Raw genomic sequence first — 18,599 nt, 5'->3', positions numbered from 1 at the left:
TTGTCAGATTGCTTTCAAACCTTCAAATATTTAGACATATGCTATGTGGGCCTCCATTTGTGCTCCTCCACACGGGCCTGCAGTTTTTCAGGTCAGGTCTGTATTATACAGGTACCGAAATGGATCAAGTAAGAGACTTCTTTCCTCCGCCCCTCCCCTCCCCCCACACACAAAAGCAATACACAGCCTTATTCAGGCCCCTTTAACAACAAATTGCACCAGGCTTATCAGGATGGTGACTTAAAGCAAGCTGCTGACTCTTTCCTCCAAACCTGAACAACTATAAATGTGAAAGGAAACTAAAATGATTTGAAGAACTAACCGCCATGATAACAATAATTATGAGAACGTTTGGAGAGTCTGAAGGCTGGAGAATTCTCTAAAGGCTGTCTTGAACTTGGGAACATAGTAGGGGAAGAAGGTTGAATTGTAGTGGATTCAACCTCAGGCAAAGTATGCAGAAGAAAGCTTCTAAACTCTGCTCATGTATTCAGAAAAATTTAAAAGTCTGATAAAATCATTAAAGGTGGGCTGAATAAGTGAAAAGACAGTCCATGCTCTTGAAGTGAATGACTGTCATAAAAATATAAATTTTCTTCAAATTTATCTATAAATTAAATGCAATACCCCATTAAAATTCCAGGTGAATTTTTTTAAATAATCATTCAAAATCCTTGTTGGAAAATATATGTAGAAATTTTAAAACATCGATAACAAAGAAGCCTAAAAAAAGAAGAGTAATGTCTGGGAATGTGCATAAGCAGATATTAATACATAATACAAAGCCATACAAATAATAAACAATATAATAACATACAAATAGTTAAGCAGAGTAGAATACAAATCCAGGCATATATGGGAACTTAAAACTATAGTAATGGCATCATAAATCAATGTGAAAACATTGGATTATTTTGTACATGGTGTGGAATTTTTCTTTGATGTGTAGAAAAATTAAATCTGAATCCTATCAAAGAACATATGTAAAGATACAAATGGACTAAAGTCTTTAAGATAAAATTATAAAACTCTGAAGTTGATAGAGAAAAATGAAAGCAAACATATTCATAACATGATATCAAGAACAGCCTATTTTAAAAAATATTCAAAAAGGACAAATCATAGGCAAAATAGTGATGGATTTTATTACATAAAGGTTAAAGAATTCTGTTCAACAAAGTATACCCTGAGTAAACTTCACAGACACATGCAGACAAAATGCATAAATGAAAAAATAAATATCTGTCGATCAAATGACTAGGGGAACCACAGGGCATTTTTAGGGTAGTGAAGCTCTTCTGTATGATTCTGTAATAGTGGATAAATGACATTATGCATTTATCAAAATCCACAGAACTGTACAACCCAAATGGTGAACCTTAAAGCACGCAACTTTAAAAACATCATTTATGAGGTCAAGGACCACAAGAAAGAATCCAGACTACGACAAGAGAAGAAACAACTTCACCAACAGAGTTAGGGGGAAAGGTGTCAACTTAGATAACTTTAGAAACAAAGTCTGGGGGCACCTGGATGGCTCAGTCTGTTAAGTGTCTGACTTTGGCTCAGGTCATGATCTCACTATTCGTGAGTTAGAGTCCCATGTTGGGTCTGTGCTGATACCTCAGAGCCTGGAGCCTGCTTCAGATTCCGTGTCTCCCTCTCTCTCTGCCCTTCCCCAGCTTGCGCTCTTTCTCTCTGTCTCAAAAATAAGTAGACTTTTTTTTTTTTTAATTTAGAAACAAAGTCTGTAAAACTAAGGGCAAAAGGAATTGCACATAAGCCCTGTGTTCCAGTTGATAAAGTTACTTCCCATGAGGATACTTGTTAACAATTCTGATACTGCTATAGGTGTATACTAGAATTGAATAATTAAGTAAGTGGATGGAAGATAGTAGGAGCCAGGTTTCTCACTGTTGGGATGGACATTTACAAATAAGTGAGGGAAGGAGGCTGAAATGATCCATGTGGCAATGGAGTAGAGTTGGAAACATCAATAAGAACTCATGTTTAGCTTAAAATGGACGCAGACTGTTACACATAGAAATATTTATGAATATATATATGTATGTGTGTGTATATATATATATATATATATGTGTGTGTGTGCTTGTTCTGCCAGCTGAGAAGGCCTAAAAGAAACCATAACCCAGAAGCAATGAAAATACCTAGCACTCTGATCTTAGTTTCTAATACCATCCTCCAATAAAAGGAGCTAGACACCCTTGGAGAAATGGCTATCCCATAACCAAGGGAGAAAATATTCAAAGTGAGAAAATCTCCAGAAAGAATGGAAGTGCTAAAAAAAAAAAAGTATGGTGGGGTGGACCATGAACATTGGGATAAGTTAAAAGGACACAGGAGTCAATGTAAGGAGTTTCTAGTGGTCAAAACTAGAACAAAATAGATACAGTAGTATTGGATTATAGCTCAAAGTATAAATAAATGTCGATAAGTTAGTCCATACCAATATAAATAAATGATTGTATAAATTAGTAAATGAGGAGAGACAAAACTTCCTTGCAAAAGCATTACAATGAATTCTGTAAATATTCTCACCCTAAAAGAGGGGAAGCATAACTTCCCACTCCTTCTGTATGGACTTTGAATAGTGACTTTCTTCCAAAGAGTATACTATGTAAAAAGGGGGGAAAAAAAGAGACTTTACAGGGAAGAAACCTAAAAAACACTGCTTCAGCCAAGTAATAAAAATCAACATCAATAATCATAAGTCATGTAGATAGAATGTACTCTTGATAATGTTGGAATGAAAATGAAACTTTCCGTCAGTGGTCTTTCTCCTAAAAATCCATAAACTCTGTTTATTAATGAGAAAAACATCAGAAAAATTCCAATAGAAAGACATTCTACAAAATACCTGGGCCAGTACTCCTCAAAATTCTCAAGGTCATCAAAACCAAGAAAAGTCTGAGAAGCTGTCACAGCCAAGAGGGGCCCAAGGATACATCAAAATTAATACAATGGGGTATCCTGGTTGGCATCCTGAACCAAGAAAGTGTACTAGGTAAAAACTAAAGAAATCTAAATCAACTGTGGTTCATTAATTGTAACCAATGTATCATACAAATGTAACGTGTGAAGAGGGGAAACAATATGGGAGTTGGGGAGGAAGTATGGGAACTGTACTATTGGCTCAGTTTTTCTCTAAATCTGAAACTGCTCTAAAAGATAAAGCCTAGTAATAAAAAAAAATTTAAACCTATTAATAAAAAATTAAATAAACAAAATACAGATGAGGAAACCCAAAAGACTTGTGAGCATATAAAGAGATAATCACACTCATTAATTATCGGAGAAAAGCGATCAATGAGATATTAATGAGATATCACAATGAGATATCACTTTACCTCTGTGAGACTGAAGAAACTTGGAAAGCTGTGTAATGACAAGAGTTGGTGAAGATCTGAGGACAAAGGACCCCTCATCACTGCTGGTTGGAGTGCAGTCTGGTGTATATGTTGTGGGAGGAATATAGAGGCCCTTAGCCAATTACTCATAGACGTAAACTCTGACCCCACATTCTGTACTTGGAGATAAATACATAAACATATAAATACATTTAAAATTATCACGTGGGTCTGAAAAAGAACATGGAGGAGGATGCTTTTGTAGTGCTGTTTGTGGAGGTAGAGAGTCAAACAAAAACTGCCTATCCAGCCCTAGCCTAGAAGAATAAACAAGTAGAATGTAATGGACCCACACCATGGACTATTACACAGACATTAAAAACACCAAACAATGTGCATATAGCAACATGGATGGATCTTAAAATCATAGTGCTCACACAAAAAAGTAAAAAAAAATACAATGACATTTTTTTACACAATACCATCTATTCCAATGAAAAATACATACCTGCAAAACACAATTTTTATATTTCACAAGAACAGAAACATTGTGAAAGTATACATAGGAAGCACATAGAATGATTAGTCATAGGCAGAGGGATATGGGGTTATGGGGATATATTAAACGCTGAGCCTTACATGAACCAAAGATGATAATGTATGTTAACTGAAAAGTATGATTAACATCATTAACTACCTTCTATCCTTGAGATCCAATGAGAAAGCATAAAGATTCCAACTAAGATATGGAGTTGAGACCTGAAATGTCAAAATGCTATACCAAGACTTCCTCATTCCTATAAGTGAAATATAGTCTAGCTCCATACTATCCATGGCTTTTCCAAGAGCTCTCCCATGGTCTGTGATAATTGTTGAGGGAGATGAGGAAGATATTATGTGGTATCCAAAATATTCTCCAGTGTAAATCATCTAGGGCCTCAATACCCATGCCTCCTTGGCACAGGCCCAACATTTCATAAAGATATCACTCTCAGAGATCAGGTGTGTCCATAGTCTCCTGCCCAGGGACCAGTAAGCCAATGAGTAGGGCAAAACTTAGCATCTTCCATGTGCTGTTGAAGAGTAGCCTACATTGTCACTTACTCTTGTAATACCAACCAATTGTGACAACTGCTGAGAAAGAAAAGGGATAATGACTTCCCCAGTTGGAGTCCTGCTGTAGCATCCTAGCCCCCACATTAAGTACAGAGTGGAGCCAGATTCAACACATTCAGAGGAAACTATGATCTTTTCAAGACATTGAAGAACTATTCTCCAAGGAACAGAATTAGTTCGAAGTGGTTAAAATGGAGATTGGTCCAAGAGAAATGTTATCTGATTCATGGTTCCACTGAGTTAAGCCTAGACTTTAATTTCTTCAAGATCTCTGGAGCCATTAATAACAATTATTTTAATAGCTGAAGATTAGTGTTTACTATGTGCAAAGCATTGTTCAAAACACTTTAACTGCACTATCTCATTCCAACACACACACAAAAGCTCTATGAAAAAGCTACAGTAATTATACCAATTTTATAAAGTAGAAAATTGACACATATGAGATTAAGTGACTGGCTAAATGGTACTTTAGTAAATGGTGGTGGAGCTGGGATTCAAAGCTAAGCAGTCTGACCTCAGAGCCCATGTACTCAACTTGTACACCTCATTGTCTGTGTCCACTGGGCATAATGGTTAAGAAAAAAGCAGCTTCTCTAAATTATGCCCAAAGTTATGATAAAAGAAACATTTATGTTTGGCCAGGAAGGCATTTTCTCCAATATATTCTTTTTTTTTTTTAATGTTTATTTATCTTTGAGAAAGAAACAGATTGAGAACAGGGGAGGGGCAGGGTGGGGGGTGGATACACAGAATCCGAAGCAGGATCCAGGCTCTGAGCTGTCAGCACAGAGCCCAACGTGGGGCTCGAACCCATGAACCACAAGATCATGACCTAAGCCAAAGTCAGATGCTTAACCAACTGAGGCTACCCAGTCTATTCTACCTATATATTCTAATAGCCAGGTACATTTTATATATTTTTGTTTGGGTCCGAAGATTTTAGTTTCCTTCCACCATCTCTCCTTCTTTCTTTCCTCTCCAGTACTGTTATAACATTGCTAAAGATATGGTGGAATTTTTTAAATGTGTCAAGCATTTTTCAAAATTGAAGATGATACCAAACAATAAACTTGATGTTGTTTTCCACCTATTGGAGAATTATATCTAGAACATATAGTAAAGAAGTAAAAATCAAGAAAATCTCTAAAATCTCCCCTATGGCCTAAATCATCCAAAAATGACAAGAACTCCTTTTTCCAGATAGAAGTCTGTTTTTCTCTGTCCCAGCTCCCATACAGTTTTTCAAAAACAATGTCACCAAATAAACAGTTCTTTCTTCCCCAGATACTCAGTACATTGTTTTAGGTAAAAGAATTGAAGAAACAAATGAGTAAACGTGACAAAGAGAGAAGGAGTCACCATTTCCACTCACTGTCCATTTCATGCATAGATTCAACAATCTAATTCTTAAAGAATATTTAAAGGCTTATTGTGGTAGACCTTGTATGGTACCTGATATGCAAAATGAACTTATCAGAAGTAGAAACAAAAATCTAATTTTGAAATAAGCATCTTTGAAATTTGCTATAAAACTCCTCTACGGCTATGCCTATAATGGCATAAAATATATTTTATTAATTTATACTGTATATTCTATTATGTGTGCTCTATTAACCTTTTTTTAATCTCATTAACTTTTTAGAAAATGCTGACCAGCCATCTAATGCCATCCAGTGTACTTCTAGGTTATCATAGGTAATCAAGTGCCCAAGAAATGGAAATTTATTCTAGTGTTAGCATAAAAAAAAAGATTATAGTTCTAGATAGAGGTAGAGACATAGCCATATATAGAGATATGGAGACTTAGATGTATGTCCATATTACATACACCAGTTTTCTCTTATATATTTCCATATATATTTCCCACCATATACTTCCCTTATATAACTAAGAACTGATAGCCAAAAGAGAAAGTTGACTGATCTTGCATGTGCTGAAACCCTCACAGCACTTCAGGCAAATACACGGATTTTGGATTCTGTAAATTGAAAGGAACTTTTGTTTCCCATTAGTGGAGTACCAGAGGAAAAGAGCACTGAACTAAATGAAAGTGAAGAGACCAGGGTTTTACCTCAGTCTCCCCATCACACTGTGCGACCTTGGAAGTTTCATTCAATCCTTCCATACTCTCATCTGCAAAAATGTTCCCAGCACACTAGATAGCCTCTACAACTCCTTCTTCACCTTGTATTTCAGACAACAGTATATACTGTGTGTGTTTGATGCAGCTCAGATCTGAAAACTGTGAAAATATTACTCAGTTGACCCACTAGATGGTAGCAGAATCCTGATTACTGTAAGATTGCAGGCAGCCAAGCCAACTTTCACATCATTCTGAATTCCACTATCAGAAAGTTAATGGAAGGACTTTGGTTGTTGAAAGATTTGAGTTTTACTGTCACCTCTGCTATTTATTAATTGGATGACCTTGGGCAAATGAGCCCATTAAGGTTTCTGATTACCTGCCACAAAATCAAAGGGCACCTTCCAGATCTAACACTATGATTGAATTTTGTTTCCATAGCACAAACATGATACCTTTAAATAGTAATGTTCTCTTATCCTGCTTTAAGCCATTCAAACCATCTCCATTTGGCCTAAAGAAAAATTCCATTTTCTCTATTTAAGTCCTTGGACAATTAACAATATTTTTGTTTCCTCATCTGTAAAGTGAGAAAAATAGTATCTTTAAGGGGTATTGTAATGAGTAAATAGATATGACATAAACATTAGTCATATTTTTTTTATTATTATGGTTTTGTTCCATGGCATCTGGATTTTTGCAGACCATTTCATACTACCCCTTTTTCCTGATATTTGAGGGTATACACCAGTGGTTTTAGCCTGATTCTCACTCACGGGTTCAGAGTCTGCACAGAACAGCACATGCGTCCAGAAACACCTTACAGAATTTTCTCATGTTAGTGTAAGTTGCTACAAAAAGTTCCAGGCCTTGGATCTCTAAGTCCTGAAGGAGTCTAGGTGTTCAGTCTCAGTCAATCCTCACTAAAACTTCTTGAAAGAGTCCTCTAAGGGCCCTCTGATATGGAGTTGTAACCCGTAGTCTCTTGGATTCCTCCTTAAGAAATGCAGTCAACCTGAAGGTCACCAGGCAAGCCCAGTGAGTTTCCAATCTTAGCAAAACACTGCAAAGACTAGTAACTGAAAGATACCTCTAACCTAGATCACAGATGCCAGTGTATCTGGTTCCTCCTTAAACTGGCTCTCTTTATTCACCACAATCATCAATTGCATTACTTCTGTGTTAAAACATTGTGTTATATATTATGTGACAAGAGTTGCCACATTCTCTCAGATATTGGTTTATGGCCTTGAATATATAAAATACTGAGGATGCCAAACGCATCAAGTCATTGAAACTAAATTCCCAACAGTCACTGTGCTTCTTTGACCTCACTGGCTATCATCACTTTGAAAATATTTAATGTAGGGGTGCCTGGGTGGCTCAGTCGGTTAGGCACCCCACTTTGGCTTAGGTCGTGATCTCACGGTTGGGGAGTTTGAGCCCCGTATCAGGCTCTGTGTTGACAGCTCAGAGCCTGGAGCCTGCTTCAAATTCTGTGTCTCCCTCTCTCTCTGCCCCTCTGAGAGAGACACACACACTCTCTCTCTCTGTCTCTCTCTCTCTCTCAAAAATAAAAATAACATTAAAAAATTTTTAAAGAATATATTTAATGTTATAACCTAGCAGAATTAAGGTGGAAAGCAAAGCACAACTAGTTATAGTTACTACCAGGAACCATCCCCTAAATACCTCATCTCTTTTTCCAAAGAACTACACTGTCAAAAATTTCTGGGTTTTTTTTTTCTGTAATTCTGTGTTTAATATACATAATTTATTTATATATATCTCCATATACAGATATATGTTGATAACTTGTTCTGTGTAACAGGGTGAGTCCAGTCAAGATACCAGTGCTAACAGGCAGTGGTGAATTACAGAACATGACCCAGCCACCCAAGATCAGGGTAGGTGATGAGAAAGCAGAACTAGGCATGAGCTGGGTCTAGAACACCCAGAAGGGATGAGGACAAGAACCTAGAGCCTTTGGAGTGTTCTAAGATCTGAAGCTGCTGGGGTATTGGAGAAACCAGAAGAAGAGTGGTTATACTGTCAATGAGGCAGTATTAATAATCTGTCTGCTTACACCAATGATGCCAAAGGGCCTTCAAAAAGGCAAGTTAAGACTGAAATAGTTCAGTGCATATCCCACATTTAGAAAGAATAATGAGCACAAAATAGAAGAGAAGGGGAGGGGGAGAAAAGGCCCACCTCCAATTACATATTCTTTAGCTCAGAAAACAATTCTTCTGGTACAGACCATACTACACTGATCTCATTAAGGGCAGAGATCAAACCTAGCCTGCCCTTTTTATCACCAGAGACCAGTCTGGTGCTTTGCACTCATATGCTCTCAATGACTGTTTACTGTTACTTTGTTACTGTTGGAGATGACCGACTGAGTATACACCAAAAGCAAAAGTCTGTGGTGGTGTCCTGCTGAGTGACCAAAGTGTAGAATCATAAACTCTCTGATTTTTAGCCCTCTGCTGTTCTTTAAGCTGAGTGCATATACTAGTATGCAAAAGAATGCAATCGCCCCAAACAAGTGAAATCAGGATATAGGCTTCAAAGGACATAAACTCCCTACATGCCTGTTACAACTGGGGGCCACTGGCACCCTGAACACCATTCCCACTACTGGTGAATTCTTTAGAATTGCTTCATAAACATGATACAATAGGCTGCTAGTCCAAAGACCTATAGCCCACACCTAGTCTTGGCATCCACTAGCTGTGTGACCTGAAGCAAGTCATTTAATTTTTTTTTCATCAGTTAGACTAACAGTCTAATTTCAGCAATAATAGTCCATTTCAGCAATAATATTCTGACTCTAAGCTGATCATGAAGAAGAGAAAATTGGATTCAACAAGGGCCAGCCAGCATTCCTGATTTGTATAAATTCCCACACAGTCTTTTACTCTCCCTAATCCACATACTTTTCAGTGTGTGAACGACTAAACTGCTTACAGGAGATTTACTAGTGACATAAACTCAAGGAGGATTCCAGCAAATTCCATGTAATCATCTTTCTGTGTGCCGAAGAGCAGTGTGAACTCTCACCGCTCCAACATGTCCCTGAACTGGTTAACCAACAGGCTGGGGGCACAAAACATAAAACAGTTTAAAGTGAAGCTATAAAAATATAAGGATCCTTATACTTGTTCCAAGGTATGTTATATGTAATGGTCTTTAAGTTTACCACAGATGTCACATGAGAATGATGATGAATTGGGCAAATGTTGACAACTGAAATCATCAGAAGACAACGGATGCAGGGAAATAGACCCTTGGAGGGGGAATTCTGGGATGCTCAGTTTTCACTCCTGTGACACAGGGTCTGATGGTAAACAGTGTCCCAGGGCTGAAAGGGACTCCTACCCTTTAAGGTGGGGCCTGCAAGGAGGGGCAGGGATAGGGGATGATGAATTTGGAAGCTGAGGCAGCCTGGGTGAAGTCATGAAGAAAAGCCATTTAACGTTCAGTCATACCTGCCCATCACCACCATCCCATCAGGGCGCGAGTGTCCTCCACCAAATTTACAACTGCAAACGTTCATTGCTTTATAGTGTGCTACCTTCCAGTCTAATAAAAGCTTTCTAGCCAGTCCCAATTTGGAGTATGACAGGATAAACATTCTGTTCTGTTTCTCCCACTGAATGTAGCTAATAACCAAGACAGGATTCATTGAGGGGCTCCTTGAAGAACAGAGCAGGTAAATTAGGAAGAAAGACAAGATTTGGAGTACCACTGAAACAGTAGTGTATTTACCTTTTTTTACCACTGCTGTCACCACGCCTAACCACCAACCTGCCTAAAACCTAGAAGTAAGCACCTGTGAAGGCAGAAAAGTTTCCAGAAAAAGAGCTCTAGTTTAGGCTTACGTCGTGGTTAAGGAGTCACCTGGCAGTACAGTGCAAGAGGTACAACAGAGGCCTAAAACTCTGAAGGAGAAAACACTTCCTTGCCAGTTGGAAAAGCTGTGGTCCTAAGACCTAAGAGAGTGGGGTGAGAAGGGTAAAATCTTACAGTTGTTTTCCCTATCTTTCAACCACCAAGCCACAAACACTGCTGGAGTCACCAGAAATGTTGGCAGAACAGAGTAAATCAAATTTCAGATTTCTGGCGGCAGGACTGAAAAGAGGGACCTTGGGGAAATGGAAGTAATGGAGAAATTACAGAGAGGGAGGAGCTCAGGGAAGCAATCCTACAGAGTTGGCTGTGCACTGCTGAGCTCACCTCCAAGCTATGCATGCATGGATCTGACCTCAGGTGGCCTAGGAAAGACTCAAAAGACTCAAAAACTAAAAGTTAGATCATTGCCCAGGTCCCAGACTTGCAAACATGGTAAAGGCACAGGTCAGATCCAAACAGGACTGCAAAGACCTAGAAAATAGGACTGAAAGAGGGGATGTCACTACAGACTCTGTAGACACTGAAAGAAGAATTAGGGGATACCACACAGATGTCTAGGCACACGAAATTGACAACATAGATAAAATAAATTAATTGCTCAAAAACCACATACTATCTGAATTTGTCCAAGATGAAGCCATTCTGGAGGTCAGAAGCCAAAATCATTGGCAGGTCTGTCTTCCTTTCCTAAAGCTCAAGAGGTGAATCCTTTATGTAGCCCCTTCCAGCTTTTAGAGGACACCCACATTCCTTGGCTCATGGCCCTTTTCCTGCATCTTCAAAGCCAGCCCCAACCTTGTATCTCCCTGTGTCTTTGGTCTGTAATTACATTTCCCTCTGACTCTTCTGCTTCCTTCTCAGTTTTTAAGGACCCTTGTGATCACATTGGGCCCACCTAGATAATCCAGGATAATCCCCTATTTTAAATCCCCCTGATTAGCAACTAATTCCATTTGCAACCCTAATTCCCCCTTGCTATGTAATTTAACATATTCACAGGTTCTGGGGATTAGGACATGGACGTCTTTGGGGGGCCATAATTGTGTCTGGCATAGCAGACCTTACTAACATGAATTTTAAGAATCTGGAGGGGCTCCTGGGTGGCTCAGTCGGTTAGGCATCCGACTTTGGCTCAGGTCATGATCTCATAGCTAGTGAGTTCAAGCCCTGCATCAGGCTCTGTGCTGACAGCTCAGAGCCTGGAGACTGCTTCAGAGTCTGTCTCCTCTCTCTTTTTCTCTCTCAAATATAAATAAACATTAATTTTTTTTAAAAAAAGAATCTGACATGGAATTGAAAAGATTTTGGGAGAGTTAAGGCAAAGCTGAAGCTAAGGAAGAGTTTCATACAGCCAAAGAAGCTGATTAAAAACTGATTTTTTTTTATGTTGTTCTTATAGATTCTCCATATCTCATTAACATGACCCGAAAGGTCAATAACTATTTTAGGTCAATAACTCCATAGGCATGAGGTTGAATTAAAAGTCCATTTGGTGTTCTGTGTGGTTAGGAAACTGAATGAGTGCATCACATATTCTAAAATATAAGCCTAAACTGAATTTAGAAGTGCAGCTTAACATGATAAGTGTAATCAGAGAACACAAAAAGGCATAACATATTGATGTACCTGAAGTAAAATGAATATAATTTCATTAGTGGAGGAAAACTCTGAGAAGAAAATAGAATAATGGATAGAAAAATACCATAATTACCAAAATTATTCTTACACAATGTGTGTTTTTGAAGAACAATCATTTGATTAAGCATATAATTATGACCATATAGGATGAATGGAAGCAATGTTTACAAGGACAGTACCCTAGGGTTGAAAATAAAAACATCTTCATCTGGCAATAGCTAATGAGAAATGTAATCTAGGATTCTATTAGATAAAGGACATCTATGTTACTTGTCAATAAACTATATTGACAAGTGACAGTTACTCCATATTAGTAAGTATATTCCTGGGGGGCAGATACACCAATGATTCTCAACCTTTCTTCCACAGAGGTTACTCATGAGACATGACAGCATTCAGACATGAAATGGACGTAAATGAGATTTAAGCTCAATTCCCTGTACATTATTTCTGACACCACCTCTTTCTTCCACTCCAGGTAATATGGGCAACAATTTGAGAATTAAATTCATGTTATTATAGGCATAACACAGGAGCTCACTACTCTATTGGATTCTCTCTCTTTCCAATATTGTGATAATTACCATCTGGGTCTCCATTATGTGTGACTACCCAAAGTGCCCCTTTAGAAGCTCTGAGAATCCGCAAATGGAGCTTATGTTCTTCTGGTTTGGGCTATGCCAGGCTTCCTCACCACTTTTCCCCACCCCCACCATCTAATAACTAGTCTCCATACTAGTGAAGTTGTCTCTGCTCTGCCTTACTCCGAAACTAGAAACTGCCTTCCTTTCTCCAAAACACAGCTGACATGAGACTTTATTCTTCAAATGGCACGACTAAAGGAGTCCTGCTATGATATAAGTTACCCTCATTTGGAGATCTTTGTTTTGTCCATGAGGTATCTCAAACACTTAGAACGTTACCTGACCCATAGTAAATGGTTGTAAAGGCCTGTTGCAAAGTTTATGGAGACTTAGGGCAATTATGGTGCAAAAGAGCAGGAAATGCTACTCCTAAACTCTGTAAGTCACTCCTCAACTCTCAACTGAATTCCTAGGACACATTCATTCTTTCCACTGAGGAAAATGCCACCTTTACTTTGTTCTGGCCGCTCAGGAGAAATCAAACCAGTTGACCCCATAATAATCTTACAGAAATGCTCTTATTGACCACAGAAAACAGTCATTGGCGTTGCTTTGTAGAGCAGTTGGGTTTCTTTTATTCCAAATCCAGTGTTCTCAAATAGGATCTTATTATTTTACCTTTGTTTAACTACAGGTTCATGCAAATGTTTGCTCCCCAAACCAAAATGACATCTATCTATATCTACATCTACTTCTACACCTACATCTACCCCTACACCTACACCTACATCTACATCTACGCCTACATCTACATCTATAATTATATCTATATCTATCCCCAAAATGATAAGAAACTTATCTTTAGCAACACAAAGTACCAATGAGAACTTTGAAGTTCCAGGATTTTTTTCCTTTAACACTGCAAAGAATCCAGATGAGTTCTCTGCCTTCCCCAGCCCCACCCCTACACACACACAGCAGCCTTGCCAGTGGAAAATGTTTCCCAACTCATTGTTAAGAGAAGGGAAAGAGATAATTTGTCTGTTTCTGGAATCACAGCGGTCATGCTTCTCCCCAGCCCCTGACCTACCACATACATGCAAAAATAATTTTGAATATCCTCTAATTCTTTTTATTTTTAAAAATAAGTTGTACACAAACTGTCATATGAGACTGTTATTAGCAACCTATTCACCACTGATCTTCCCCCAAAACCAATGGTCCATCCAGTGTGTTATGACATTTCAGCTGAAAGCACAAGGCAGTCCTTATAACCTAAGATCTTCTCTCTCCTAGCTTTGTTTCCAAACTTAGTCATGCTGTGACAGGAACATTTTCCAAAATATATACAGATTTGGAATAGAAAGCACATACATGTATATAATCAAAGCAATAATAACTGTATATTGTAAATGAATAGAGCTTACACAATATAGCACAGCAATTGGTAGCATAAGTAGTGCTTCATACTATCTAAAATCCCAAGAGTTTTAGTGATGATACAAGGCATAGTTAAGTATACAGATCTTGGAATCAGAAGGATGTGGGTTCAAATCCAAGCTCTACTTCTTATTACTGTGAATATGAGCAAGTTATATGACCTCTCTGAGTCAGCTTTCAGACCTGGAAATAGGCACATTAACACAAGTCTTAGAAGGTTATCGTACAGTGATAGAGATATAGTGGTGCTTCTAGAAAATCAAACCCCAATTCAGTTGGGCCTGAAATGCCATCTTACAGCCTTTTTGGCTCTAGTCAGCTTATTCTCCATCCTCCATAGCTACTACTCCATACCTTTTCCCTCTCCTCGAACCTGTGCCTGCACCTCACCTCCAATGCTACTAAGGAAAAAAGAAGCCAACCTAAGTAGGATGACTATATAATTTTTCATCCAAAGTGAAACAATTTTGAGAGTAAGCAGGAAACTCTTATAATTACACCAGGACAATAGGTATCAACCAAGATTTTCCAAAACTAAGACACACAGTTACTTTAATTATAAAGACAGTCCCTCAATTTCCAATCACCAAGCTGAACTAATGCCCACCTATATCTGCACCCATCTCTTTTTTCTTGGCTTCTGTTAGGGTGAAAAACGTATTGCCTCTTCTATTAATGGCACATCCCTCTGCTTATGCTCTTGACCCATCTCCTCTCACCTTGTCAACTTTTCAGTCCTTTCTCTCTTGTCTCCAACTTCTCTCTCTACTGGTTCCTTTTCATTGACATTTAGATATTCTTCAATCTCTTCTCATTAAAAACAAAAGTCCTTCCTCAATCCCATGTCCTGCTCTGACATTATCCTATTTTTGCCTCTTATTTACAGAAAAATGCATTGGAAGTTTCCCACTTGTTTTCTCAATTTTAGCTACACGTCTACACTCTGCAGTCTGATTTCCACCCCCACCATTCCACTGAGGTGCTTTTGACAAGATCACCAGTGCTCTGAACAAGATCTCAAACACTGTTTCCAATGTATTTTAGTCCTCGTATTTCTTAAATTCTCAACAACGTTTGATAATTTTGAGAGGTAGTGCTCTCTTTCTCCATACTTTCTCCCCTTTTATGATACCACATTGTTTTTTTTTTCAGTTAGCTCCCTAACACACTCTTTTTTTTTAACTTATTTTTTACTTTTTAAAATTTTGCATCCAAATTAGTTAGCATATAGTGAAGCAATGATTTCAGGAGTAGAGTCCTTAATGCCCCTTACCCATTTAGCCCATCCCCCCTCCCACAACCCCTCCAGTAACCCTCAGTTTGTTCTCCATATTTATGAATGTCTTCTGTTTTGTCCCCCTCCCTGTCTCTATATTATTTTTGTTTCCCTTCCCTTATGTTCATCTGTTTTGTCTCTTAAAGTCCTCATATGAGTGAAGTCATATGATTTTTGTCTTTCTCTGACTGACTCATTTCACTTAGCATAATACCCTCCAGTTTCATCTACGTAGTTGCAAATGACAAGATTTCATTCTTTTTGATTGCCGAGTAATACTCCACTGTATATTTATACCACATCTTCTTTATCCATTCATCCATCGATGGACATTTGGGCTCTTTCCATACTTTGGCTATTGTTGATAGTGCTGCTATAAACATGGGGGTACATGTGTCCCTTCGAAACAGCACTCCTGTATACCTTGGATAAATGCCTAGTAGTGCAATTGCTGGGTTGTAGGGTAGTTCTATTTTTAGTTTTTTGAGGAGCCTCCATACTGTTTTCTGAGTGGCTGCACCAGCTTGCATTCCCACCAACAATGCAATAGAGATATGATACCACATTCTAAGTTTCTGGTTATTCTTCCTCCATATTCTTGGTAGGCTTCTCCTCCTTTAACCATCCTTTATTCATAAGTGTTCTTTAAGGCTGTGTATTAAGAATTTTTCTGTTCACACTCTCCTAACCTTTCCTACATAATCTCATCTACTACCATGGCTTCAATTACCATCTTCATGCTGATGGCTTCCAACTAGATGTCTCCAACCCAGATTTCGTTCCTCGTGTTCAGGTCAGAAGACTACCCTTTTTTAAGGTTTTTATTGAAAACTGAACTTCAGTATCTTCCAAACTAAACCTTTCTTCTTCAAAATATTCAGACTATCTTCAGTATTTCTAGTCTCAGCAAATGGCTTACTGGTTTTCCTGGTTGAAAACCTGGAGCCATCCTAGACTTTTCCTTCTTCTTCCTCTGTATCCAATCAGTTCTATTTTCTAAATATTGTTCAAATCAGTTCACTTTTTATCATTCTCATTGATATTAATCCAGTTCAGATCATCATTATCTCTCATCTCTATCACAGCCACCCTAGAAAGAGGCTGCAGTCACTACCTAAGTGTATGTCAGAAGTATAGTGTAGGGCTACTGTTTTCCTTCCTTGCTGCTCTTTTAGGGTAGCCTACCTAAAAATAAAGCTGTCACAAAGAAAGCAGAACACAAAAGTGAAGAGCAAGCAGATACCTCTCGTAGTACACAAACCTCTTAGTAAACCCTACCTAAAGCCACATTTCTCAAACTTTCCAGCTACCTGAGCCAACGCATTTTTTCTTTTTGATTAAGAAAGTTTATTGTATTTCCATCACCTACGATCGAAAATTTATGACTTAAAAAAATCACGTGACCAGGTCATAATCTATCTTTAATCCTCAGTTTCTAGCGCAGTGCCTGGCCAGGTGGTTAACATGTTGAGTAGATAATGTATGCAAAGTGCTCTACATTCATCTTTACCTCCTTACCAACAAAGAGCAATGTGTCGTCACTCGTTCAGCAAGTATTTATTGAACATATTCTATGGATCACTGTTCTAGATACCGGGAACACAGCTCTGAGTAAAACATACAAAGCCTTGCTCTAATGAAATTTATATATAGTATATTCAAAAATAAGGAGTAAGAAATTAAAGTGTGCTGTTTTGTGTAGGTTATTTACTATTCTTGTCCATAGATCTTAGAAAAGCCCCCTGGATTTTGGACAGCAAGATATCATGTCTGAATCAAAGAAATTCTTCAGTGTCTATTGGCATAAGATATTTACACACAAATGAAGTTAGGACATGGCATCCATTAAAAATTAGGTCCAAACAAATGTCTGGGCTTAAAATTTCATCAGAAACAAATTATTTCTATAGAGCACTAAAGATCCTGGTTACAGAAACTCAAGCTCACTAATCCTTTAGTTCAGTATTCAAGGCACCATGGAAAAAAAATAGAATACTTAGAGTAGGAAGTCCTAGAGTTGAATCCTAGATTTAAATAAAAGCCAGGTCTTCTTCCTATGCACTATTTCCTCATGTACGGAAAAAGGATTATAACATCTATTTCATTAGGCCTTTTCATTTCACTTAGAAAGTTAGTCACTGATTTTTACATGTTAGTTGAATGAATGAATGCTAATACACATATTAAGTGAGAACATATATTTGAAAACATTTGTAAGCTGTAACGTGCTATATAAATAGTAGTTGCTTTAGGCATTATTATTATTGTTGTTGTTGTTGTTATTATTATTTCTGTGAGAGCCAAGGTTGTGGAAGAGTTGTGTAGGAGACGGTACTAAAAAGAGGAAGAAGTAGTATAAGAACTGACTTGAAAAGAATTAGATATCTAAGTGTCTAAGAGGAGAGTGAGCAAGGCCTAGAGTAACAAGCAACCTTTCCAAATAGGGGTAGTTTGCTTGCACTGCCTCCAGTCTCTGGGCTCCCTTCCATGGCACATTCACGATTCTATCCATAAAAATTCCTAATCCTGGAATGCTTGGGTGCCTCAGTCTATTGAGCATTCAGCTCTTGATTTCAGCTCAGGTCATAATCCCAGGGACGAGGGATTGAGCCCTGTGTCGGGCCCTGTGCTAACAGCATGGAACCTGCTTGGGATTTCCTTTCTCCCTCTCTTTCTGCCCCTCCCCTATTCACACTCCCTTGCTCTCTCAAAATAAATAAACATTTTTTAAAAATTAAAATTAAAAAAATGTATCCTTATAGAAAAAAAGATTCTTAATTCTATACTCTGTCTGCCTACCAAAATTACCTCTTTACTCATCGACACTTCCATATTTAAGGGCTGGTTTTAGGAAAGCAATCTGATTGAATGGTTGTTGACAGTGTTGTAAAAATGCTATTTTTGTGCCCTGCATCTTTACTGCATCTTTATTTCCCAATGACATGTCACCTCCTTCTTCAGTTCTTAAGATTAAAATTCCCCACAACAGTAGTACTCTGTGCATGACATTTTCCTTTTTGTTTTTGTATTTTCTAATTTTTAATGATAATTTGAAATTACAATCAAAATGAAAACATTACTTTTAAAAATAGACTTAAATTTGGCTATTGTTGAAAGTGCTGCTATAAACATTGGGATATAAGTGCCCCTATGCATCAGCACTCCTGTATCCCTTG

Source organism: Panthera uncia, chromosome B1 (genome assembly GCF_023721935.1).
Source record: "Panthera uncia isolate 11264 chromosome B1, Puncia_PCG_1.0, whole genome shotgun sequence".
Classification (NCBI taxonomy): Eukaryota; Metazoa; Chordata; class Mammalia; order Carnivora; family Felidae; genus Panthera; species Panthera uncia.
The sequence above is the reverse complement of the archived record's forward strand: the minus strand, read 5'-3'. Positions refer to the sequence as shown.